Below are 26,303 nucleotides of genomic sequence, written 5' to 3'. Positions count from 1 at the left end.
ACTGGTCCCTCAATAGGTATTTGTTGAGTGAATAGGAGACAATGCACACAATACTCATATATTGGCATCTGGTGCAGAGTGAAACTTCAATAAATACTGTCTACCAATGCTCAGATATCAGTTAAAACCTGCCCCCTTGAAATCTACATCAGCTTGGAAAGAATAACCAAAACCTATGAAAATCCGTAGTCTTTACCAGCTTTCTGCAAATTCCCAAAGGCTTCCATGCTCATGGTTTCTGTTTCCTGGGCACCTGTGTCATCTTACTCTAGACATAAAATCTAGGGGAGCACTACCCCCCTCCACTTGTGTAACACACACACAACTTAACTGCCATGAAACACCAGTGAGCTCAGCCGACTTTATCAAAGATTAGGACAGGGAAAGGCAGATCATGGAAAATGGAGACCATCATAGCAATACACATACAGAGAATCAGAGTTCTTTTAAATGTCCTCTGGCCCACCACCATTGCCTTGATGCTTCCCTCCTTCTTGCTGGCTCCTCTCCTCCTTGCCCCATTCTTTTCCCTCTTCTACAAACAGTGGAGTTTGGGGGGCCTGGGTGGCTCAGTCGGTACAACTCTTGATTTCGGCTCAGGTCATAATCTCAGGGTCACGATCTCAGGGCTGTGAGCTCAAGCCCCACGACAGGCTCAGTGTTGAGCATGGTACCCGCTTAAGATTCTCTCTCTCCCTCCCCCTCTGCCCCCACCCGTATTTCTCTCTCTCAAAAATAATAATAATAATAATAATAATAATAATAATAAAATAATAATAAAAATAGTGGAGTTCTCCCAGTACCCACCTACCTCCCAACTCTTGTTCCCACACTTTCAAGCAAAATCTAAAGCACTAGGCAGGAAAGAATCTTACCTTTATCCAAACCCACACTCCTTAGAAAAGAATGTTCATTTTAAAAATGAAATCTGGGTTCCTCTATGGGTAAATCCCAATAAGGACAGATTTTTAACCTTATTATACAAATGAGAAAATTGAGACTAATAGAGGTTAGATTCCTTGCCCAAATCAAAGGGCACAACTAGGATTTGAACCCAGGTCTGCTTAATTCCACAGCCAGTACTCTCAAATACTGCACTAACAAAAATAAAATACCAAGAAGCCATTTGGCAATTTGCAAGTCTGTGGTCATAGTTCATACCCTAACTTCAGCCAGCTGTCCCTCAGAGATATGCCTGTGCTTTCAAGGGACTTGGGCAGAATAGCATGAATTATTCAGCACAAACCATCAGACCCATTACAGAAACAATGCAACGAACATAATCCACCATCTTCTAGAAAGGCTGTTTTTCATATTCATTTGAGATGCCATATTCTTTTGATTTCATTTCTTCAGACCAGTTGTTTGCGCATACAAGCTCTTAAAGTCTCTTCTACATGGAATTACAGAATGTATAAGTCAATGCATAACAAAATAAGTGCTCAGTGAGTATCTGGTGATTAACTAAATGAATGACGATGTTTCAGTAGTTTGCAGCAGATGCTGGGTAGTAGGGAGTGCCATTGTTGAAGGGATTTTAATCCCAATTTCACTTGAACCCAAAGAAGGTGAATTCATTCTTCTGCACAATGGTCCTACCAACTAAAATTCATGTTTATCTTATCGCTCTTCTGTGAGGATTAATTTATTCCAAAGGAGGGGCCCCTGGGTGGCTCAGTTGGTTAAGCGTCGGCCTTCAGCTCAAGTCATGATCCCAAGGTCCTGGGATCCAGCCCGGTGTTGATCTCCCTGCTCAGTGGAGAGTCTGCTTCTCTCTCTCCCTCTGCCTCTTTCCCCGGCTTGTGCTCTCACTTTCTCTTTCAAATAAATAAAGAAAATCTTTTTAAAATAAATGTATGCCAAAGATAAAACATTTTTCTTTCTTTCTTTTTTCAATGAAATTCCTTAGTCTTTGAGTTATTTCAGGCCCTAACAAAAAAAGAAGGAATGTTCAAATGACGAGCTGAAAGCTTCAGTAGTATTAATCTAAGATCATCGGCTTTGAAAACATTAGGAAAGAAGCATTTTTACCTTGACAAAATAAAATCTGAGAGTCAACCCCAATCTTTACCACACATTGTATTATACTGTGTTTAGAAGCAATCACCACAACTCTGGAAGCATTTGCAATAAGAGAAACATTCAAAGGCAAAAATTTAAATTTTGAGGGCCCAAGATGAAATTTCATAAAGGGTCCTCCCCTTAAGGCCGCTGCTCCCTAAAATATCCTGAGTGCCCATCACACCCTTTGGTGAATTTCCTGAGAACTACAAGAACCTTTTAGACAGTGACCGGCTTAAAAGAATTTTCCAATGACATTCAGCCTGTTTTCATCTCAAATGTGCCACAAATCAGCAGTGTGGCTTTGAATAAGTCATTAAAGGGCTGGAAGCCTCAGTCTCCTCCTGGGAAAAATGAGAGGCTGGCACTTGTGCTCTCTGGGGCTCCTACTGCTGATATTTCATGATCCAATCAAACTCAAAAAGAAAATGGCCAACTGTAACACGTAGGCTTGAGAGTAGGTCTAAAGGCACATTTCTCTGAAGTTGGAACCAGTGGGGGGAGGGGGGAGGGAGGAAGGTCAGCATTTCTCCATCCCTAGACTCAGGTTCCCTCCTAAACCGCATAGGGTGGGTCCTGCTCAGGGAGCAAGGGCAGAAGCTGCCCCCCAGGCCGTGTGTGTGCACAGGCAGAGCAGCCTCCACCAAGGCCTCCTCTTAACTCACTCTCCAGAACCATCCGGGCTCCTTTGGTTTTTTTGGGGGGAGGGGGTTTGTTTGTTTGTTTGTTTTTTAAGATTTTTATTTATTTGACAGACAGAGACACAGCAAGAGAGGGAACACAAGCAGGGGGAGTGGGAGAGGGAGAAGCAGACTCACCGCTGAGCAGGGAGCCCGATGTGGGGCTCAATCCCAGGACCCTGGGATCATGACCTGAGCCAAAGGCAGATGCTTAACCGACTGAGCCACCCAGGTGCTCCTGGGCCCCTTTGAAAGGAAAAGCAAGAGTTGGGTGAAAATGTTCCTCCAGGTACTAGCCTATCTGATGAGAGAATGGAAAGCACAGATCCACCTGTGACCTTCTCACTCATTTCTCTCATCTGAACAACAGCAAAGCCATCCTTAAAGAACTGAAAGAACTGCCCCCCTCCTTATAAGGACTTGTGAGAGAAATCAACACGGGACTTTAAGGATGTTTATTGGTAAACAGGCCTCAGAAGATACTGAGTTGGAGTCAGATGATACATCCGTAATTTTGAAGGTTTTTCTAAGGCGTGTCATACAGACCTTCTGCATACTCAGCCTCCACAGTCTCTCCTGTTGGCCCTGCCATCACTCTTTCTTCCTGTTTTGAGCCTGGGTGCCACAGATAGACTGGGGCACACTCAGAAGTCCAAACTGCACAGTGGACGAGCCCAGCCTCCCTCGCCTTAGACTAGGATGTGGAGAAGTCAGGAGACCAGACGGGGAGCAATGGAATGGTCACATCCACCCCTCATGCTGCTTTTCATCTCACGCAATTTGGGGTCAAAGCAAGGAGAGTCAGATACCCTGCTCCCGCACTTCAAGCTCTCTTCTAAAATACCAGGAAAGACCTCTTGAGGGGGTGACATTAAAGTGGGAGCCTAACTAATGAAGAATCAGGGCTGGGAAGTGTAGGAGGGGCACATACCGAGAAGTCTAGAATACTTAGGAAACGTAAAGAAGAGCAATGTGGCTGGAAGACAGCGTGTGGAGTACAGCAGCTCTAAATGAGTTAGGAGAGGTGGACAAAGGCCAGACCAAACAAGACCCCTGGCCTTGCTGGTTTCGCCTGAATCAGGCCACTAGGACAGATTGGAAAGCAAGTAGTTTATTTGGGAGCAAGCAGAGAGGGAGCAGAAAAGTGAGACAGGAAGGGAAGGCAGGACAGCGTTCATTTGGTTTACAGCTGTGGGCAACTGGGGCTCTATCCCATGGAGGACCTCTGCCCAAAGGCACACAGCACACCTCTGAGGTCTACCACCCAAAGCCAAGAGAGTTGGGGCATTTATCCACCAACACTTGTCCATCATTGGTTGAGACCTGCTACTGGGGCATTAACTCCCAGGGGCTTCCTGGTGAGCCCTCAGACTGAGAGTTGCAGGTGACTGCAGTAGAAAGCTGCCCAAGGACACAGGTACAATAAGTCCCCAGGCCTTGTGGGCAGGACACTGGCAGCACTTGCTATAGCCTTGTAGACAAAAGTAAAGACTTTGGATTTTATTCTAGGTGCATAAGAAGCCACTGAAGGGTAGTAGACCAGCCATCAACACTTTCCAGTTGACAACTTACAATGGTTGTTCTTACCACTGGGTAGACATGGTTTGGAGGCAGGGTGGCAGCACAGTGGAGGTGCCATTTATTCTAAAGCTCAGTGTAGCTCAAGGTCATGTAGTTCTCCCCAACCTCTCTCATGGATGCCAACCCCCAGCATCTGCTGACCTTATCTACCCTTTCAGCCATCCCTTCCTTGTGAGAGAGCCTTTACCCCCTTCCCTTTTCTTGCCCAAAGGTGCTTAATCCTCTCACCTTTGACCATTCACATTCAGGCTCTTTCAGAAAGACACATTGCCCCAGCTTCTTCCTCACCTAACTGACCCATGAGTTGTCATTTACAAGAGGATGAAGTGCCACCTCACCTCCCAGCAGCACTCAACATCCACCATCAAATGGAGGACATGAGGAAAGAATGACACTTTCAAAAACACTCAAAGCTATATGAAGCCAGACAGCCTGGGTTCAAATCCTGGATCTCCCACTTACTTCCCATGTGACCTGTGACAAGCACTGAGTCTTTAAGATGGGGATAAAATTTCTTCCATGGAGAGCTGTGAGAAATAAGTGAGCTACTATGGTATCTGGTACAGAGGGGCACCTGGGTGGCTCAGTTGGTTAAGCAACTGCCTTCGGCTCAGGGCATGATCCTGGAGTCCCGGGATCGAGTCCCGCATCGGGCTCCCTGCTCAGCAGGGAGTCTGCTTCTCCCTCTGACCCTCCCCCCTCTCATGCTCTCTCTCTCTCATTGTCTCTCTCAAATAAATAAATAAAATCTTTTAAAAAAAAGTATCTGGTACATAATAAGTGGTCAATAAATAAGTGTTCATTACTATCATTATTTTTAATGTACAATGAATATTCAAAAGTGCCCTTACCACAGAGTCACATTTTGGGGTCAGAAAAAAAATAAAGCTGAAACACACACACACACACACACACACACACACACACACACACACCTTCATTTATTCTGATAATCTGTCTGGCTTGGAGTAATCCAGGCCAAGGTTTTCACCCATTATCCTGAAAAATTACACATTGGCTGTATTCACTGTTCCCTGAACATCTAAGAAATCATTTGACTTATTGCCCGGGCACTTCAGAATGTCAGCACAAAGAATGCCAAGCAAAATTTAAGGAATACTAGGCAAATACCTGATATCACAAACTAGGAGTTCTCTGTTCTTATTTTAAAGCTATTTTATAGGGATAAAATAATGATTGGGCCTGGAAATTTAAGAGTTATGGGCAAAAACTATGACTATGTTGTAGAGGATTGGATCCCACCCACTCTTCCCCATTTATGTGAACAGCATGACTTTTGCAGCAATTAAAAGTTAATGGCTTGTCAATGAGGAGCTCTTCCGTCAAAAAGATAAATTAGAGACAATTTGGGACTTGTGTGGTTTTGACATCCACCCATTCCCTAATGCCCACAATTAAAAATGGACCAATCAAATCTCACATTCCTCACTTATTTAAACAGAAGTGGAAAATTACTATACTGACCCACATACAGATTGACCTTTTTAACAGGTATAATATCTGAAAAACTAGTGAGAGAAAAGAGCGGCTAACTCCACTACTCCCCTTTTCCATGCCACACCCACAATTACTAAGCTCTCAGACAGTGTGGAGACACTTCCATTGAGCAGTTTAAAGAGCACAGAACTTGGAGCCAGGAAACTCCCATCTCCAGACCTCCATTTTGTCATCTGTAAAATGAGTGTTGAATGACAGAGGGATACGAAGTCTTTGGATTTAAATATCTACGGTGTCAGATGCTGCTAAGGCAAGTCAACCAATGTTTCCCTGCCTAAAAGGAAGGGGAGGGGCTTCTAAACTTTTCCAGAAAGGAGCAATGGTGATGGAGAAGGAGCAGGGGCAGGGCATGGACGGAGAAAGACACAGTAGCCATTCTTGCTCAATAGCTCTCTGGAAACCACCATGAAGAGTGACATGGAAGGAATGAGGAGTAAGTGAGGTGACACACTTCCTACCCCTACTGGAGAGATGAAGAGAAAAGTCGATGCTCTCCACAACTCCAAAATACCCAAGCTTTACATCACATACTCAACTTTCAAAGGACAGATGATCCTTGAACCACACGGGTTTGAACTGTGCAGGTCCATTTACATGCAGATTTTTTTTGGTAAATATAGCACAGTTCTATAAGAGTGTTTTCTCTTCCTTATGGTGTTTTTGATAACATTTTCTTTTCTCTAGCTTACGTTATCATAAAACAGTATAAAATACATACAATACACAAAATATGTGTTAGTCAACTGTTTATGTTATCAGTAAAGCTTCTGGTTGACTGTGCGCTATTAAGAGCAAAATTTTTAAAGAGTCAAAAGCTATACATGGATTTTTGACTCTGCGGGGGTCGGCACCCCTAACCCCCACATTGTTCAAGGGTCAAGTGTATTTTCAAAATCATTTCAGATTTGTCAACACTCTAAGCATCCTTCTGAATATTTAATAAATTTTAGCATCTTCTCTTAGAGTTTGTATGTCAGAGCACAATACCTCTCTTGGTGTTTTATTTCATTGAGTGTTCTGCCTCTGCACACTCCAACATTACAAGGACTGTGGGGTTTAGGGACTGTATTTAACCATTTCTTCTACCAGCTTCATGCTCATGCAGACCCACTATAGTCTTTTGTCAATTCCATACCCCGCACCAGAAAAAAAGCAGAATGTCCTAAAAGTTCGGAGGGACGGTCATCTTTAGCAAATTCTGTCTTCTCCTCTCTCAACAAATGCACAAAGACAGGACACATACAGAGGTGTCGCCAATGTGTGCCTGAGCAGTGCTGTCAGCCACACTGCAACATGATTATGTCAGCTGTCACCATGGGGGTTTTGTTTCTGCCGTAATGAAGTTAATATAGGGCAGAGGTGGTCATACTTGAGAGTGCATAGAACCACCAGGAAGATATTAAACCACAGACTGCTGCTGTCCCCCCCGTTTCTGATTCAGTCTACGACAGGGCCTGAGCACTTGCATTTCTCACAGGTTCCTGGGTGCCTCTGAAGTCAGCAGTCCAGAAACCACACTCTGAGTACCACGGGTGTGGGGAAATCTCTGAAATCCAGTAAGGTGGATCCTATGCATCTCTGGGATCAAAAGAAGTCAGAGAAGGAAATCTGGGTTCATTTTATCTCTTCCTTAAATTCAGATCCAATTAACATTTACCGAGTTATGCGAGGTGGGGGATGAAATGCTTTCACACACTTCTGATTCTCACAACAACCATGGCTATTGCTGTTGTCATCCTCATTTTAAAGAGAAGCAAACGGAGACCACAGAGAGATTAAGAAACTTGCCCAAGACCACAGAGCCCGCAAGAGGAGGAGTCAGAATTCAAGTTCAGGTCCACCGACTCCAGGCCTGCCCGGTGACTTCAGTGATGCCATAACTTCCCATTCTCAGGGAGCTGCCAATGGCCTCTGAGCAGAGGTTGTGAATGGCAGTGACAGAGGACAGGGAGCTACTGCAGGAACTGCCGAGGGAGGAGCCTTGAAGGAACTCTCTTCACATGCACATCTGGCTAAGTGGGCTGACAGACCAATTCCCCTCCCTGTACCTCAGCTCTGCCAACTGTGGAATGAAAGACCAAAATAGTTGCCACCTACCCTTCAGCTTGTTCCCAAGAATGAGATAAGAGCTCTCAGCTATTATATAAGAAGCATTTTTCTTTCCAACCCCTCAGCTTGCTGAGTAGTCTGAAAGGCTCCAAATCTTATAAAAGATGGGGTTCACCTTTACTCTCTTGAACTTATTGCAATGGTCACCCTGTTCTCCCATCCTCTGATCTTCGCCCCCTCCTCTGGCCCTAATATCAACAAGCTGGGAACTCAAAGTTCAAAACGAGTTCCTAAGATGACACCTGCATTTCAGAAACTCCATTTGTTCCTGCAGAGTGACTGACTGGAGAATTCTTCTGATAGCTCAGTTGGACACATTTTGAGGTGTTTCTCCAATTCCACCCCCACTCTGTACCTCACAGGCCCTGAAGGCATATGCTGTAAGGCGCTGCCTGCTGAGGAACTGGCAGGAGGCCTGTCACACCTATTCTGTAAACTTAGAAGGGCTGTGTCAAGAGCCTCGTCTTCTTAGAATTAAGACTCTTGCGGAGTTGAGTTGGTCTCATCTCATGAACAGAGAGAAATGCTCAAGTTCCTCATTCGCCAACGACCAAACATCGCAGAGAATACATAAGTGCTCCAGAGTCAAAGTGAGCAAATAAAAGATTGATTTCCTTTTGTTTCCTTTTCTTGGCTTTGTGTTTCAAAAATAAGGTCCAGCTTCCCTTCTCCCCAATCTCTTTGTGGGTGTTTGTTTGTTCATGCAATGGAGTGACACCCAGAGAGCCCTACCCTTGCTCTAAAGTTCTGATTGTAATGGACACGGTGGGTGAAGTGTCATTGTGGTTATCTAATGATCAAGGACAGCATGCCTGAGTGAGAGAGCAGCCAGGTCACCACATGGCTCATTTGGCCTCTCCTCTCACTGCCCTGCCAGTGACAAATTGATCTGTGAAAGCCCGTGGAGATACTTTGAGTAAGAAAGGCACTTTATATCTGCTTACAGCAAATCCTCAGAGGAACAAAAACAAAAACCCATTTCATGCACAAATTTCCTGCTTGAGTCTCTCCATTCACTTCCCCATTAGCTAAGTCTTCAGCACCCAAAGAATTAACTAGACAAAAAAAAAAAAAAAAAAAACCTTCTAATGGCCAGTTCCGGTCAAACGAAGAGATTGGCACACAAAGAAAAGAAACCAGAATCCATGGTAAAAATGAGGAAAAGAAAAGTCGGCAATAAGGAAGGAAAGAGGCTCTGTGGCCTTTAAGCCACTAATTTAAGACAATTACCAGATCCCAAAGTCAACATGTTCTGTTTCTACTACTGACCAGTAATGAGGATAACTCATGAAAAGCCAGAAGCCTGTAGTGAGGCCTCCTGGCAACTTCACTTAACACAAGAAATTCTAATAGACTGATTTTTTACCTCCAGCAACCAATCTAATGTTTCTATACATAGACTGAAAAGTCCTGTCAGTCTCTTGTAAATCCATCCTCCCAAAAGCGCCAAAGGGTTGATTTAAGATGTCTTGCTGCCCAACTGGGGATGAGACTTGCATTTGGGCTTTGCCATCCAGCTTCTGCCTACGGTGCATTTGCTTTTCATAAAGAGTTTGCCGGGCCTGCACAAAGAGGTGAAGGACTATTGATAAGAATACTGAGCTTTTATCAAAAGCTGCTTCTTGGAAGTGAACTTGGCCCAAACTCAGAGTTCTTCCCCTGTTGCTGACTGATCCCAGGGTCCCCTTGGGTAAAAGCCAGTAAAGTCATTCTTGGGCTTTTTCACATGCACATGTTAAGCCCTTTGGACAGCTGGGAGAAGGATGCTAAACTCAGGGTGCCTGGGTGGCTCAGTCAGCGGCGCGACTGCCTTCGGCTCGGGTCATGATCCTGGAGTCCCGGGATCGAGTCCCGCGTCGGGCTCCCTGCTCGGCGGGGAGTCTGCTTCTCCCTCTGACCCTCTTCCCTCTCGTGCTCTCTGTCTCTCATTCTCTCCCTCTCAAATAAATAAGGAAATAACCTTAATTTAAAAAAAAAGGAGGCTAAATTCATTCCTTTATTCACTCAGTCGGAATTTATTAGGTATCTGAAATGTTCCAGACTAACAAGTAGAACTTATTTTTTCATCACTAGTTGTCATGTCCGTTCATGTAGAAGTAAGTGGTCCATTTTTCTCGAAGCAGGATGCCACAAGATAGTGGATGGAAGATCTACTCTTCTCCCTTCTTCACAGCCTCTAAGGTAAGTTCCATGGGGGTAAGAGTTCTGGATCATTGAGCCAACTGCTAACTACTTTGAATTGCTTTGGTAACTCCTATTCCATTGGCTTCAACCTGATACAACACAGGATAACACATAGCTTTTCAGAACTACCTACATCCAGAACGCATGTAAGTGCAACCTCACTTAAGACATTTTCTAGAATACCTACCTATGCAGCAGAGAATTGTTAAGTGACTTCTAAAGGCACTTGAAGGTTATCCTCCCACCCATTTCTGGGCTTTCTCAATCACCACAGGTAACCAAGCAGACCCAACGTCAGAAACCTATCAAAATAATATGGTTGATCTTTTTAAATCTTTTCATAATTCAGTCAAATAGCCATCATTCCTGTTCCATAATGTGGGTAAGTTTTCTTGTCCAGCTTCACAGGATTCAAATCTATCCTTTATTGCTATATAGACAAGGCAACACAAGTATAATAAAAAGAAGTTGTATTTGAACAGGCCTTAGTAATTTATAAAACATCATATAGTTAACAAAAGCATTTTCTCATTTAATAAAAGCACTTTAACATTCACTGAGCAAACACTTACTAACCCCCAAATAGATTTCCATGGTGCCTAGCGCGATACTTGGTAGATGAAAAATAAGACATGGTCTCTCCCCTCAAGAAATCCAGAGCCTAGTGGGTAAGAAAGACAAGTCAACAATAACTACAGTATGACATAAGCCCAATAGAGAAATATAAAGGTTCAGTGACAGGAGAAAGATAACAGGCATTAAGTACCCAAAATTAAAAGATATCAGAGATATCTAGGTATGTGTGCATAGATAGAAACATAATAAGGGGCGCCTGGGTGGCTCAGTCTGTTAAGTGCCTGCCTTTGGCTCAGGTCATGATCTCAGCGTCCTGGGACCCAGCCCCACGCTGCGCTCTCTGCTCAACAAGGAGGTCTGCTTCTCCCTCTCCCTCTGCCCAGCCCCCTTCCCATTTGTGCTCTGTCTCTCACTCTCTCTCTCTATTGTATGGTGACTAACATAATAAAATAAATAAATAAATAAATAAATAAATAAATAAATAAATAAAATTAAGATATTAAAAAAAGAAACATAATATAATATTTTTGACGATGGTGGGTTTTGGAAGACTCAGGCATTTCTTGGTTGGTGAGAATTAATGTCCTTTCCTGTTATGGTACCAATTCCCAGCTATCCCTGAAACATCTCTCTTCATAGCCCAATAGTCCAAGGGTTCACCGTAGAACCAATATACACCCAACTATAACAACAACAACCACAGAATATTAGCAGTGGCTGATTATTTGCTAACAAGTCATGTGCTGAAGAACTGACAGCCAGTGGCCACTTAGAAATGTATCTGAATGTCAAGAAAGAAAAAAAAAAGAAGCCCTCTACTCAAGCCTGCTTTTGATTAGTTGAGCACCATTTGTGTGAACAGGAGAGAGGCAACAATAATTTTGAGGAGGGTGAGAAAGGCAGGCAGGGAGGAAGAAACCAAACACGAATTGAAAGCAGATGACACAAAGGCCCTGGCTCATGTAGTTCCACAAGAATGAGCATTAAGTTTCTTGCAGAAGGACGACTATCAGAAAAGGAAAAAAAACGGTTGTAATAAATCCTGACAAGAGCCAACAAAAGAAAATGTTGGACAATTTGTTGGACAAGTATTTAGTAAGGCTGATCCACCTCACTGCGTTGCTATAAAGAACAGCTAATAAAAAAAATTATCAAGGACACTACAAACATAGAAGAACTAACCAATAATAAGAACATTAATAATAAGGGAGGGCCTAGGAATGAAACCAGTTCCATCAAGACCAAAGATATTGAGCAACCCACACAGAAATAAAGAAAACAGATATGACCGCCTGGAGGTGGTCCAAACAAACAAGAACCAAAATATTTTTTGCTCTTAATTTTTAAAAAGAAGACAAGTTTACAGGGTGTAAGACTATAAATAAACATTGGCCAATGGGCTCTTGCTTTTCCCCGGAGACAGCTCCCTTTGAAATGACTTCCTGGACAGAGGGCATGAGGGAGTTGAAGGCTCCTACTCTCCTCCCCAGAGCTCATGGTCCAGGACAGGAAGGCTTTCCTCCCTAGTCTCGACAATTTGGGATTGGAAAAAACACTGGAAGGAATCCAAAGCTGTGGTTCATTTCATTCTTTCATTTCCTGCCTTTGCCAAATGCTAACAATTACAAACAAATGTTGTCTTCGCAAATACTTTCTTCTAGATGAACATTCTGCTCATTTTGGTTGCTTATGTGTATGTGACTTGAGAAACACTTTCTAAATCCCCAAGGTGACAGGATTTCCACGTAATGATAATGATTATTTAATGCCATCATCACAATGGGCTGCCTGGGCAAATGAAATGCTTGCTGGGTCTGAAGCATTCACTCAAGTGAAGTAAATTTAACACTTTCCAGGGTACAAGATTTCCCATTGGGACCCTAAAGAAGGTAATTCATTACCCAGGCATTCTCCACCCTCAACACAAGTTCTTCATTTGCTTAACAGACTTCTCAGCCAGTGTGGGGGATGTCCAAGAGAGAGAAGAATATGCTGAGAAGGTCCGGACTGGGTGGGTATTTTTAGTCATCTGAAGAGAGTCCGCGGTGATAATAATCCTCCTAATATAACCCACATGAATGTGGTCCATCTTACCTTTCAAAGCACTCTGATGGCATAAATCAGCTCCTTTGATGCCCACAATAATCCATGAGGTATGCAAAGCAGGTATTATTATAGCCAGCACCTGGCTATGGCAGCAACAACAGCATAGACAAATAGCATAGGGTGAGCCGAGAAGACACAGGGAAGCGAGAAAGGGTACACCGGGAAGAGGGGCTAAACCCAAAAACCAAGAGCCTCAAAAGTATTGAGTGTCTGGGACCAGGGGCCAGGTAGAATGAGGACACACACTGGCACCCGCATGGAGAAATGTGAAGAGGCTCAGGTGTCCAACTGGGCAGACTAGGTTTACAAGGCTACTGTTTCTAAGACGAAAATTAAGAAAGATGGTAACTAAAAAGAACCAAGGGTCTGCTATTTGCCAGGTGTTTTTCCGTAAGATATTAATAGATTTAATCTTCACAACTGATCTATGCAACATAGATATTATGAACCCATTCTTTCCAGATGAGAAAACTGAGGCTCAAAACAGTGATGTTATTTGTCCAAGGGGCCACATTTGCTAACAGAGAAGATGAGGTTCAGGGTCCAGGAGAAGGAGAGAGCAACAGAGGGCTGGGGGCTCTGGCCAGGAATGACCAGCAGTATGTTTAGGGCAGCAACAATCAGAGAAGGAGGAACAAAGACTTCGGGAGCCCTGGATTCTCTGTGTACTTCCCACCCTGGAGGTTTATCAGAGGCTGGGCTCACCGTGCCTGCTGAGGTGGGAGAGCTGGGGTAACAAGCGAGATGACTCCTGGCAATTATCCCCCTTTTGCTGATGAGGAAACTAAGTCCCAGAGAGGAAAGGTCACAAAGAAGCTGGGGAGAAGTTGCTTTTCTTCTGCAGGACCAAGAGGAAGGGACAATGTCTGAAAACGCAGAAGTCTGGGAGGATCACAGAAGCTGGCAAGAAGTCTGCTGCCGGTGAAAGCCCCGGACGATGGAGGGAAGTAAAACAGGCAGGGCCCAAGGAACAAAAAAGGGACTTGGGGTAGTGGAAAGGAATATTCTCTCGCTTCTTTGCTGCAGCACATTGGACAAGATACTTCTCTGACTTTCACCTGTGAAATGGAGTGATTCTGTGAGGATTAAACACTTATAAAAGTCTGAATGCTATTTTTAAGCATTTGAAAGAAGTTGAGAGAGATAGGGTGGTCTCTGGGGACACTAATGCAACAGAGAAGAATAGCATTTGGATTGGGAATGATCCCCTTCTTTGCATTTCATAAGATATTTTTATTCAAAACCTACATTGTCCAATCCTCATGAATTCACCCCATGTCATAGGCAAGACTTTCGATTCTAGGAAGCACAAAGAAAGCCATTTCAGTGACCTTTTACTTCTGTAAGACTTACATAACAGGTTTCTTCTAACAAACCATGAACCATTCTGCTTTAAACAAAGAAGATTCCTCCTGGAGGGAGAATTAATCAAGGGCAATAACAACATTCTCCCTGAACCTTATTACCACATAAGGGTCACATCCAGTAATAGTGCATGAAGACTTCAACCAAACTGCCTAAAGCCCCTCTAAAATTGATTTGCCCAAGAGAGCCCATATACGTTCATCCCTGCAGTTAACTCCAGGCAGCAAAGAGAGTCATTTCCAAGGAGGAGTTGTGCCAGTTGTGGGCAGTGTCACTGGGAGAACGACCTGCACAGGTGCTTAGAAGTTTTCACCTGACAAGTCTGGGATAATTCAGAGAATCTTCGAGTTAGCAAGAACCTTGTAGGCCCCTGGTCTAACTCCCAACTCTAGCCCCCCTTGTCAGTGTCCTCCCAGAGCTAACAGGGCTTCTTTATACAGATCTGGGTTTGGGTAAATTATTTCAAGAAGTGCCCACAGGACTCTTGGATATAAATTCAATAGTACCAGGAGCCACTAAATGACTCATTCAAAACGTCTTCAACTTCTCTAATCCTCCTATTCTGTTATTAGTTTTGAATGCCCGTATTTTATAATAATGTGTTCTTACACACACCACGTGCCAGCGCCACCACAAGCCACTTGGCCTCCTGGACGGTCGCTGGGCCGCGCATCCTCCTCCCCATCTTCCTCCCCCCCAGGCCCTCTCCACAGGACACAGCACGGGCTCACCTTCCAAACACAGACCTCGTGTGGGCTCAGGACACTGGCCACAGAGATGACCTCTCCTCCTGGCCCTCCCCATTTGCCAAGCGAAGACGGGGCAGGGCTGAAGCCTAAAATCAGACCAGCTAGACCTGCACTTAGCCCTGGCCCTGCCCGTCAGCCTCAAACCCATCTGGCAGCATGGCTCCATCACAGGGCATAACAAGTGGACATTAGTTTACTTTAGATTTGCGACGGAAGGCCGCCCAGCTGCCACCAGCTGGGGACAAAAGGAAGACCCCAACAGTTATAACCAGGCTGCAGCAAAGCCCAAGAACCTGAAAGGGGCTCCGAAATGAAACTTTTGACCTCCCCACTTTGCAGTTGCCTGTGTGATGCGTGGTGCTTCCGTCGTGGAGTTAGGTGGGTCTCCGTGCTGCTGCTAAAGTGGGAAGCAGACCATGTGCTCTGACTCCATCTCATAGGCTGGCCAGGAAAAGGTCACTAAAAACAGATTAGTTTTAGCATTTCAGGTCAGGGGCACCTGGGTGGCTCAGTGGGTTAAGCATCTGACTCTTGATTTCTGCTCTGGTCATGATCTCAGGGTCATGAGTTCAGGCCCCACATCAGGCCCCACACTCAGCAGGGAGTCCACTTGGGATTCTCTCTCTCCCTCTCCCTCTGCTCCTCTCCCCCCAACCCTGCTCACTCTCGCTGTCTCTCAAATAAATAAATAAATAAATCTTTAAGGAAAAAAAAAAAGTTTCCGGGTCAGCACAGGCTATTAAAATGAAACAAAGCCAGGACGCCTGGATGGCTCAGTCATTAGGCGTCTGCCTTCGGCTCAGGTCATGATCCCAGGGTCCTGGCATCGAGCCCCGCATCGGGCTCCCTGCTCAGCAGGAAGCCTGCTTCTCCCTCTCCCACTCCCCCTCTCTCGCTGTGTCTCTCTCTGTCACATAAATAAATAAAATCTTAAAAAAAAAAAATGAAACAAAGCCAGAGCTTGCTCCTCAGTGAGTTTTCTCTTTCTCTATCTCAGAATTAGGATAAGTCTTAGTTAACATTTGCTTCAGGTGACTTAGTTGTCATTAAAGTGGAGAAGGGGGGGCACCTGGGTGGCTCAGTCAGTTAAGCGGCTGCCTTTGGCTCAGGTCATGATCCTGGGGTCCTGGGATCGAGCCCCACGTCCGGCTCCCCGCTCAGCAGGGAGCCTGCTTCTCCCTCTCCCTCTGCCTGCCACTCTGCCTACTTGTGCTCTCTCTCTCTGTCAAGTAAATAAATAAAATCTTTAAAAAATAAAAATAAAAAAAAGTGGAGAAGGAGGGAAACTCAGGGGTTATCTCTGCCTAAATGCCCCCAAAGTAGCCATCGTTTGGCTGGGCTTAACTGACAACTGGAATAGTGTTTTTCTTCCTTTCAGGAGGAGTGGTTCTCCACACGAGAAATGGGGAGAAAGGCCCAGAGAGGCTGGGGACGCAGAAGCCGAGAGAGCCCAGCAGCAGAGACCATTCTCCTTGGTTTTACCACAAACAAGAGGTAGTTTTCAGAACACAACCTTAGAATAAGCTGTATCGGATCTCCAGGTTGCAGGGAACTGGAAGGCCTGGCTGGAACTCTCCCCAGCAGAATGAGCAGCTGGCTAAGTTGGTAACCTGCAGTTCTCTCCTGCCCCCCAGTGCCCTTGGCTGCCCAAAGTCCCCGCTGTGCCCCAGACTCCAGATCTTTCCTCCAAGTCACCTTCTTCTGTGTCCTATTCCCTCAGGGCAAAGCACTGTATTTTCCAAGGTAACACCTAGCTAATCTAATATAATCTAATCTGAAAGAGTTAGTGAGTATTATTGGATTAATGTGCTATTACTCCTAGAAAATACAATTTGCATTCTGGAGACACACAGCCTTACACTGAAGGAGTGGGACTTCCCATCACCCTGGCAGGCTAGGAAGGTAGGCAATTTTGCAAGGGCTGGGAATTTGAACACCAAATTTAAAAACGTGCAACAGCCTTGCCTATTCCTACAGCTGGGAAGGTTTTGAGTTCCATTGTTTAAAAACTGCCAACCCTTGGCTCCACGTACTCTTTTTCTAACTTTTCCGCACCTCCTCAGTATTGATGTTCAGAGGCCCCAGGCTTTCTTTTGACCTCAGATCATAACAGTGTTTGGTAATGCCTAGACTGTACTTCGTTAGTGGGGATTTTAGTACTTCTTTAAAAGAAGAAAAAATACTACCTCCCCAATTATTTAAAGTAATCATGCCTTATATTTAATTCTTTTTATTTCGGCCTATTTTTGGCCAAAATAAGCCTCTTCAGAGATATGCAAGAGCTCTTAGAAAAAGGAGCTATATCCATACTACATGTCTGTATAATATATGTTCCACACATCTGTGTATATATGCTACTTGTGTATATATGTTCTAAACCAATTAGACACATTGTCTCACTCATCACAACCCTATGAATTAGAAGCTATTATCCACATTTTTTTCAAATGAGAAAACTGAGGCGCTAAGTCCAATAAATTAGCCAAGATAACATAGCTGAAAGTGTTGGAGCTTCCTCCAAACACAATTCCAGGCCAAAGCTCTCCCTCTTAATCACTACCTTCTCCTACCAGATATGGGAAGGAGAGGGTAGGGGAGAAGCAACAATATTTCTACCATCTTGAGCTTTCCCATCTTGCAGGGCAGAGTCATTAATTCTCAAAGTATGCTCCCCAGACCAGCAGCATCAGCATCCCCCAAAAAACTTGTTAAAAATTGCCAAATCTGGAGCCTACTCCAGACTTAAAGAATCAGAAACTTGGGGCGCCAGGATGGATCAGTTGGTTGAGCGTCTGATTCTTGATCTCAACTCAAGTCTCGATCTCAGGGTTGTGAGTTCAAGGCCCACGTTGGGCTCCACACTGGGCATGGAGCCTACATTTAAAAAAAAAAATTAGAAACTCTGGAGGCAGGGCCCAGCAATTTAACAAGCATTTGCACATCATTTAGAGGCATACTCAAGCTTGAGAACCACTGGACTAAGCCACCACTGTAGAATCTTGAAGTTTGAGGAATGGGTCAGCAGTAACTGCTTTTTAATATATAATCCTTGAATCATTCCTTTTTGTTAGAAATGTGCACATAATTGTATTGTAACTCTAGAGAGATATGAACAAATGAACATTATTGGCCCGTGCTTGACAGGTGTGTAACACCGTGAACGGAAATGAGGTAATCAATGCAAAAAAATAGTTTCTCAAAATCTATAAGGTAGTCTAATAAAATGGCGTTTAAAAGCAGTGTAAAGAGTGCTCTTACATTTAGAAAGGGGGAAAGGTTTATCTAAATTGGCTATACCAAATTGGCTTCCATGAGTCTGCTCCCTGTTTATACAAAATTACACGGAACACCAAGAAAAGCACCTCTAGAGTTCATTTGACTAACATCTATAAACAGCTTGCCTCACCCTTTCTTTTCATTCTGTGCTGCTGATTTCTTTTTTTTTTTTTAAGATTTTATTTATTTATTTGTCAGAGAGAGTGAGAGAGCACAAACAGGGGGGAGCAGCAGGCAGAGGGAGAAGCAGACTCCCTGCTGAGCAGGGAGCCCGATGTGGGGCTCGATTCCAGGACCCTGGGATCATGACCTGAGCCGAAGGCAGACGCTTAACCAACTGAGCCACCCAGGCGCCCCTGTGCTGCTGATCTCTTAAACCAAAATAAGACAGAGAGGCCAGCTTCGGCCTGGGAAAGCCCGCCAGTCTGAGGCCTCCCCACTGCCTGTAGCTGGAAAGCCTCTGCCAGCAGGACAGAAAGAGCCCAGCACGCAAGTGCCCCATGCACACCAGCGCTTAATGACTCGGGGCTCAGAAGAGGCCATTCTTGGGGAAGCAAGTTCTAGACTCAGTTTCTCAAATCCCATGAGTCTTCTGTTTTCTCAGAGCTTATTCAGTATTAGCCTAGGTATGCCCTAAATAAAATAGGAAATGCGGGGACATCAGTATATCTGAACAAGAGAAATTATTTGGATCTGTTCTCAAACTGGGCCAGAAGTCAGCAGTAGAGGGGAAATTTCCTCCCCGGGACTGATTCCATGATCTCAGCCTTCTCAGACTGGGGTTAAACCATTCACACCCTGCGGGGATGGAGTTGTTCTGGTAGAAAACAAAGTTTGGAGTCTGTAATGACTGGCAGTGCAATTCCAGCTGGGGAACCTGTTAGCACCTAAGCAGTCGTTCCTACCTGTGTGACTTTGGCCCTGTACTTCACCTTCTGGAGTCTCAGTTCCCAGAACCGCTTTTTTTTTGTTTATTTTCCGGGGGGCGGGGGGTGATTATATGGCAAACAGGAATAATTTCTACCAGGCAAGAATGAAGAGAAATAGGGCATAGTGGCCTCTACTGCCAGGCCTACCTCAGGAGATGCTAAATTAATGTCGGCTCTTTTCCTCTTCCCCTTTAAAGTGCTGAGGTGGATTTTCACCTGACTCCATGGGAGCATTAGCCTCAAAGAGCAGTCACGGGTTATATAAACAAGGCTTTCTAAACAGGGGTTAAGTGCCCTGTTAACAGGTCTCACAAGCATATCCCAGGGAACCTGGTATAGGAGTGAGTGGTTTCTTGTCTAGAAGTAGAGAACAAGGCTGGGATGCCTCACATCCTAGAGAGGAAAACTATAATCCCCTAGTCTGGGTCAGATCACAGACCTTCCCCTAAAGCCCCTGGGGAACCCGCTTCCTCTCCACAACTCCTCACAATTAAACACACCCAAAAAAGTGACAAAGGCAGCACTAAGTTAATCCCTAAATATTCAGGGAAATGACACATCACCCAACTACACAGAAGGGAAACACCACACTCCTTGTCTGGGTATTCAGTTGAAAACCTTTCCCAGAGACCTTTTTATTTTTCCCGACAGGAGGGAGCCCTCTACTGGCAAGTTAACACTCTGCTAGGAAGGGGCTTGATTCTGGGAGAGTCCCCGGCCATCAGTCCTTAGAGGGTGTTTCTTCCCTTTAGGTCAGCAAATCTGTAAGTTATTACCAAATAGCTAAGTTTGCATCCATGGTATCAACAGATGCAGGTATGAATTAATGAAGGCTGACGGTATAAAACCTAAATCCCATATGTAAAACTCCCTCAGCCAACTTGATTACAGTCTACCACAGAAACAGAGGGGATAGAGAGGTATAAGAACTCTCTGTCCTCTCCTTCCTGGTACATGGATAATTTTCTAGAAGTGGTACATGGCTCTGCCCAGTATTTGGGCTGTAAAGACATATAACAGTTTGGAAGAGACTGCAAACAATCTAAATGGCCACAAGAAAAAAAAAAAGAAATAAATAAACGGCCACCAAGAGCAGATGAGAAAACAGGTTATTGTCATGTATTATAAAACAATGCAATACTATGCAGCTTTAAAAAAAACAGTGAGGAAGCTCATTCTATACCCCTATGGAAAGATTTCTGTATCCTTATTTTTTTCCCACATCTTTAAGTTTAAAAAGAAAAGTCAAAGCATAGAAACAATATATATATTATGCTATCATCTGTGCCAAAAGGTATCTATTTGTATTTGCTTCCACCGGCATAAAGTAAAATATTTCTAGAAGTTTGAACAAGAAACTAACAACAGTGGTTACATTTTGCAGGGATATGAGACCTATAGGAATGGTGAACAGGAGTGAGGAGAAACTTTCACTTTGTTATATATTTTGACCTTTGATGTGAAAGTAAATAGTTTTTCAAATGCCAGCCTGGGCAGACATGAGGTTTTCCCTTACTCAACACTTTTGTAGTGTTGAGTTAACTTTCAGTTATCAGCTATTAGGTGCCAGGCGCTGTGCTAAGCCTTACATGTATGTACTCATTCATTTAATCTTCCCAACCGCTCCTTGCGATCAGAAGTGTTCCTGTGATCCACATTCTAGAGACAAGGAAACTAAGGGGCAGAGCGGCTAATTTACTTGCCCAAGCTGACACAGACAAGGCTTCCAGGCAGGCCGGTTGCAGAGTTCCTGCACTCAACACTGGCTGTGCAGCTGCCCCAGGGAAAGTTTCTCCAACACAGTCAAGCTGGTACCAGGGAGCGTTGTTGGTTAAAAACCCAGGAAACCTCATTAAAGGTTTGGAGAAGGCCTTTACTTATGCTCTCAAATACGAGATTCCCTTTGACTGGACAAACACATACACTGTTACTCCCACAACTACACTCATATAGTCTCACACTTAACACACCCACAACCACAGCCTCATATTCCCATAGTCACACATACACATTCATCCATTCTCACACGCATACATTCTCACACACTCACGTACACTCTTACATGCTCAAATGCACTCCCACGCATACATTCTCACACACTCATAAGCTCATACGTTTTCTCACACACTTACACACTCACTCACACTGACACGCATACAGCAATGGCCTTCCCTGGCTCCAGGCTAACCTCTTCTCAGTTGCCTGGCACAGCCCCAGAATGCTGGTACGCTCCAGTCCAGGCTTTTCTGGACCTCTCCCTTGCCAATTCTCAGGACACTTCTGTCTGCATAAGCCTTTCCCAAATAAAATATGGGGACCCCTTGTTCTATCTCACCCAACCCATTTATAGTCCTGAAGATGCTCCATGCTGTCCAACTCAATTTTTCACTTAGCCGCCCCCCCACAAGGAGGATTTCCTCTTCCTCAGGACCTTAAGAAGGAAAGATTGTTTTTCCATTCTGCTTAGGCTTCCAGCTCCCCTGCTTGCCCAGTGAGTGAAGAATTTCATGCAATTTGATTTTTGACAAGAAAGAGGTACAACCCTCCATCTATCTAGGAGAGCACGCACCCTCCTAGGACGAGCGTAAGCACATTTCTTCACCAACCCTAGAGGACACACAACCACAGAGAGACCAATATTTTGTGCTGCCAACAAGCCATTTAGTGTCCCTGGAGCACTGACCTGCAAATGTTCTAGATGCAAAACCATCTCAAAAGGAGAATGAGATACAGCATTTGACATGTACTCTTTTAATTCCTTTTTGGGTTTGCTCCCACTTTAAAGCACAACAGTTTTTAAACATTATACTGCTGCCTCAAAACTCCTTGTTACCCTGCTGTTTTAAATACTGGAGGGCAAGATACTTTCTGTCTATGTGATACATCATCTCACTATACAGTGATTAAAATGATATCCCAATTCCAGGCACCCTTCTGAAATTTTTTCCCTTTATAATAATTAATAACATTAGAAAGTCCTTCACAGTCATTATTCCACTTAATCCTCTGTGACGGTGATATTATTATTCCCACTCTGCAGATAAGAAAGCTGGGATTGCAAGTGGGAAAGTAAGTGGTCCAAGTTCATATTGCTGGTAATTAGTAATATGAACTAGGAGCTGAAGCCAGATTTGTCTCACTATAAATCCACACCACATTTAACTATCCTTTGGGGCCCATCTCAAGTTCTCCATTCTCAGTGGTTCGAACTCTCAGCTCTTGCAAACCAGAACAAAGCAAGCAACATTTTGGAGTATCAGCTCTCTGCACAGCACGACCTTATGTGCTGCTGTTCATTTCATGCCTTTGGGATTTATTATTGCCTTGTGTTATTACTTCATGTATACTCTAAGTATTAACCAAATGGTTAACTCTTTACGTTCAGAGAGTATGTCTTTTCCATTTCTGGGCCCCCATGCTGAGAAGAGTCTTTTGCACATTTCAAGCGATTTCTAGATGCTCATTGATCGTGACTTGTTATCTCTCTAGGATTTCCAAACAATCTCTGCATGAATCAGGCCTCTTTTTCTCTAAAGACGTGTGGACAAACATGTTTCTCACAGCATCCCTTACAAGAGCAGATAGGAAGCAACCCAAATATCTCATAAGGGAAGAGTGGTTAAACTATCTGCACAAGGAAAAGTCACACAACTCTTTAAAATCATGTTTTAAGAAACTATTGAGGGCGCCTGGGTGGCTCAGTTGGTTGGGCGACTGCCTTTGGCTCGGGTCATGGTCCTGGAGTCCCGGGATCGAGTCCCACATCGGGCTCCCTGCTCGGCAGGGAGTCTGCTTCTCCCTCTGACCCTCTTCCCTCTCGGGCTCTCTATCTCTCGTTCTCTCTCTCTCAAATAAATAAAATCTTTTAAAAATAAATAAATAAATAAACAAACTCAATATTTTAAAAAAGAGAAAGACTATTGAATAACATAAGAAAACATTTACCAAACATTATGATATTTTTCACCAAGAGCAAAGAAAAAAACCTTAGAGAAAATACATCAAAAATGTCAGCTTTTGGGTGCCTGGGTGGCTCAATTGGTTAAGCGACTGCCTTTGGCTCAGGTCATGATCCTGGAGTCCCGGGATCGAGTCCCGCATCCTGGTCCCTGCTCAGCAGGGAGTCTGCTGCTCCCTCTGACCCTCCCCCCTCTCGTGCTCTCTATCTCTCATTCTCTCCCTCTCAAATAAATAAATAAGATCTTTAAAAAAACATGTCAGCTTTTGTGGTGATCTTTGGGACCACCCATTTCAATCCTGTGAGCTTCATTTTTATCTGTAAAATCGGAGCAACATTGGTTTTCCTCACAAGGCTCTTGTAAACAGTTTAAGCTTTTCCAATAAGAAGTGCTTTGGAAATTAATAACAATGGTACTAAATTATGCAATAAATGCTTATGTGATCTTTATGCAGTTTTCATAAAAAAGACTTCAGAGGGAATAATGCCTTGTCAACTGATAGTGGAAATTTTAGTGGAATTTGTATCTGCTAAAACTCTACTCTTCTTTCTTTTAAAAACTAAGCCTGTACTTATCTTATATTCAGTGAGTTATTATGAAATGATTCTCCATTGATGGCTCGAGGAAAGAAGAAACCCATCTACATCAATAACCTAAATAATTCAGCTCTTTTTTCTTTTTCTTTTCTTATTTTTAGTGAATAGGAACTAGACTTATCAGAATAATAGCCTCAGGGCTCCTCTTAGCTATTCACCCAGTCACTGTGGCCCAGAAGGATCAGGCCTGGCAAGGAATTCCTCATCAACATGCTGACGTGCCACTGCAGGCTTAGTACAGGGTAGGGAAAGGCCATACAGGCATGGCGACAAGGTCAGCCAGTCTTCTTACCTGGTGGGAGCACCTCCAGGATCCAAACGCCACACCAAACAGCCCTTACACACACAGCACTGGCTACCACAGGCAGGTTCCATTTCAGGAACCCTTAACTTGGAACCTGGTCCCGCCCAAGCTCCCCAGGCTGACGTATCCCTCTCCGTCCCTCTCCTCTTTCAACCACCCTCCATCATATTCAGCTCCAGCCAAAGCACCAGGTGAGAGTCAGTCTTGAAAGAAGCTCCCTTCAATTCTACACATATGCAATTCAGCACCTATGCTGTGCCCAGCATCATCTGTGCCCAGCATCTCCACACTTTCCTTCAAAACTCAGGTCATTTTTACAATGGCTTTCCCTCCTCCCCACTTCACCTCCTTTCCATCCAATCCAGTCATATAGATGACTTCATTGGTAAGTGACCAATATCCACATTTTTCACCAAACAGTTGTTTAAGCTTTATAAACCAGGAGGAAAAGAACCAATCTCAGTCACCTGGTAACACATGAGCCACGCAGAAGCCTTTGGGAAAAGCCAAACTTCCCAGATGACTACAAGTCCCGCTCCTTAAAGCATCAAAACTTTCAGGACACAGTTTTCAGTGGAAATCCTTGTCCCTGCAGTCTATGCACTCTGCGTTCTCCAACAGATTACACTGAATTCTGACCATCTGGTTGACGGCTCATCCTCACGCACAGCAGTGACTGCCTCCACGGAGGCTGTACTTTGGGTAGGACTCTTTACCCATAAGTTTGTGAGCCCCACACTGCTATCTTCTGGGGTTTTAGTTTTTCTGTTCTTTTCCTTTGGGAAGCTCAGTTTCTGCTTCTCTCCAGCCTTCCCGGCTCCCTTTCCTAACCTACAGCTAATAATCTGTTACGTGCTCAGAATCTACTAACAAAGCTTGTGGGTTTCCGGGCACAGTAAGAGTGGGGTCTGGGGGCCTCTCCCACACCTCAGTTCATCAACTTGAGGCTGCCTGTTCTGGCTGCTCTGAGCCCTTCAGCCACCACCCAGTTCTGACCACGTTCTAGGTAGGTGATTCAAGACGGACATTTCCAAGAGTTGAAGCTTTCACTGCATTGTGGTCCACACCTGCGACCTATACTTAAAGTAAAAACTCTGCCAGGACCCCTTGAGAAATGAGAGTGTGACTTGAGAGGTTAAGACTAGAAATTTAAAAAAAAAAAAAAAAAAAAAAAACAGAGCAAGAGGAAGATTCTTATATTTACTTTTCTTTCCTAGGTGACCGGTTGCTCCAAATTTTGAAATATTTACCTCCTCCCTTCAACCCTGGTCCATAACCTCAATCCGAGGGCAAAAAAGACCACCAAAGTACATGATGGAAAATTGGAAAAGTTCATTTAGAGCTAATGTAATAAAGGGAGATAAAGATGACTCCAGACATGAGTGGGCATAATGTATTCTGAACTCATTCAATCATAAAAATAAAATTTTATTTTGTTTCAGGACTAAACCGGCTGAAAGGGCAAGACGTGTTGCTAGGAAACATACCTCCAGGTTTTCAGGCTTCACGAAAACCCTTCTTGAGGGACGCAGAGCTGTGTTTCTCAGTTGTCTCCTCAGACTCTTCAGAGCTATTTGCGTTTTCATCATGCTACCAAAACGCCTGGCGCCAACCCTGACACCTTGTCCCTCTGATAACATTTCCCCAGGTCCTGCTACGTGCCTGGCTCTCCCCAGGGCATGGTCACCGCAATCCTCCCCCGGGGCTTTCTGTTTCCCCCTGAGTAAAGATAACCAGGGGGTCTCTAGAAACCTGTTGTTACAACGCTTCCTAACTGCAGGTTCTCAAACTGGCCCTCGGTCCCGGGGGCTGGGGAGACACGGAAGAGGTGGTAGGTGACCGGCGTCGCCCCGCGGCGCTCACTTACTTCCGCGGCTGGTCCGAAGCCGCCGCAAGACCAGGAGCTCTCCGCACCTGCGCACTAGAAGCTCTCAGGTTTACATAGAGGACTTCACTGGCTTCGGTCACTTCATACCATCCAAATGGTCCCAACAACACCTTCCTCTCTCAAGGCCATGTCCTTGAAAACGGCTCCCACTGTGGCAACCGTGGGGAGCGTACATTCCAAGGACAGGGGAGGGGGTGAGGTGCCTCCCATTGCCCGGATCCAGGTCTCGGGTCAACCCATGGTCACGTCCTCTCCATGACCTCCTCCAACACTAACAAATGAACAAAAATATATGTATAAGCTTCTTCACTTCAGTATTGTTTAAAATAGCAGGACTCTGGAAAGAATCTAAATGGTTTAAAACAGAATACTGATACAAAAAAAATACGATGTGGATTCCATAGTTACTGACCCACGAGTAT

At 44.4% G+C, this 26,303-nt stretch overlaps 1 long non-coding RNA gene across 1 annotated transcript; it reads right to left on the bottom strand.

Moving 5' to 3' along the window:
- Positions 1 to 9,962: 9,962 nt before the first annotated feature.
- Positions 9,963 to 25,836, bottom strand: LOC141374920 (uncharacterized). The gene is made up of 4 exons (XR_012382124.1): positions 25,481 to 25,836; positions 10,710 to 10,794; positions 10,321 to 10,435; positions 9,963 to 10,222 (listed from the first exon to the last, which is right to left on the bottom strand). It is a non-coding gene; the product is annotated as an uncharacterized lncRNA (long non-coding RNA).
- Positions 25,837 to 26,303: the final 467 nt, after the last annotated feature.

The sequence above is a fragment of the Callorhinus ursinus genome, unplaced genomic scaffold (genome assembly GCF_003265705.2).
Source record: "Callorhinus ursinus isolate GAN/ISIS: 27379988/994484 unplaced genomic scaffold, GSC_fseal_2.0 scaffold23, whole genome shotgun sequence".
NCBI lineage: Eukaryota > Metazoa > Chordata > Mammalia > Carnivora > Otariidae > Callorhinus > Callorhinus ursinus.
Note: the sequence above shows the minus strand (reverse complement) of the source record. Positions and strands in the feature narration are given on the sequence as shown.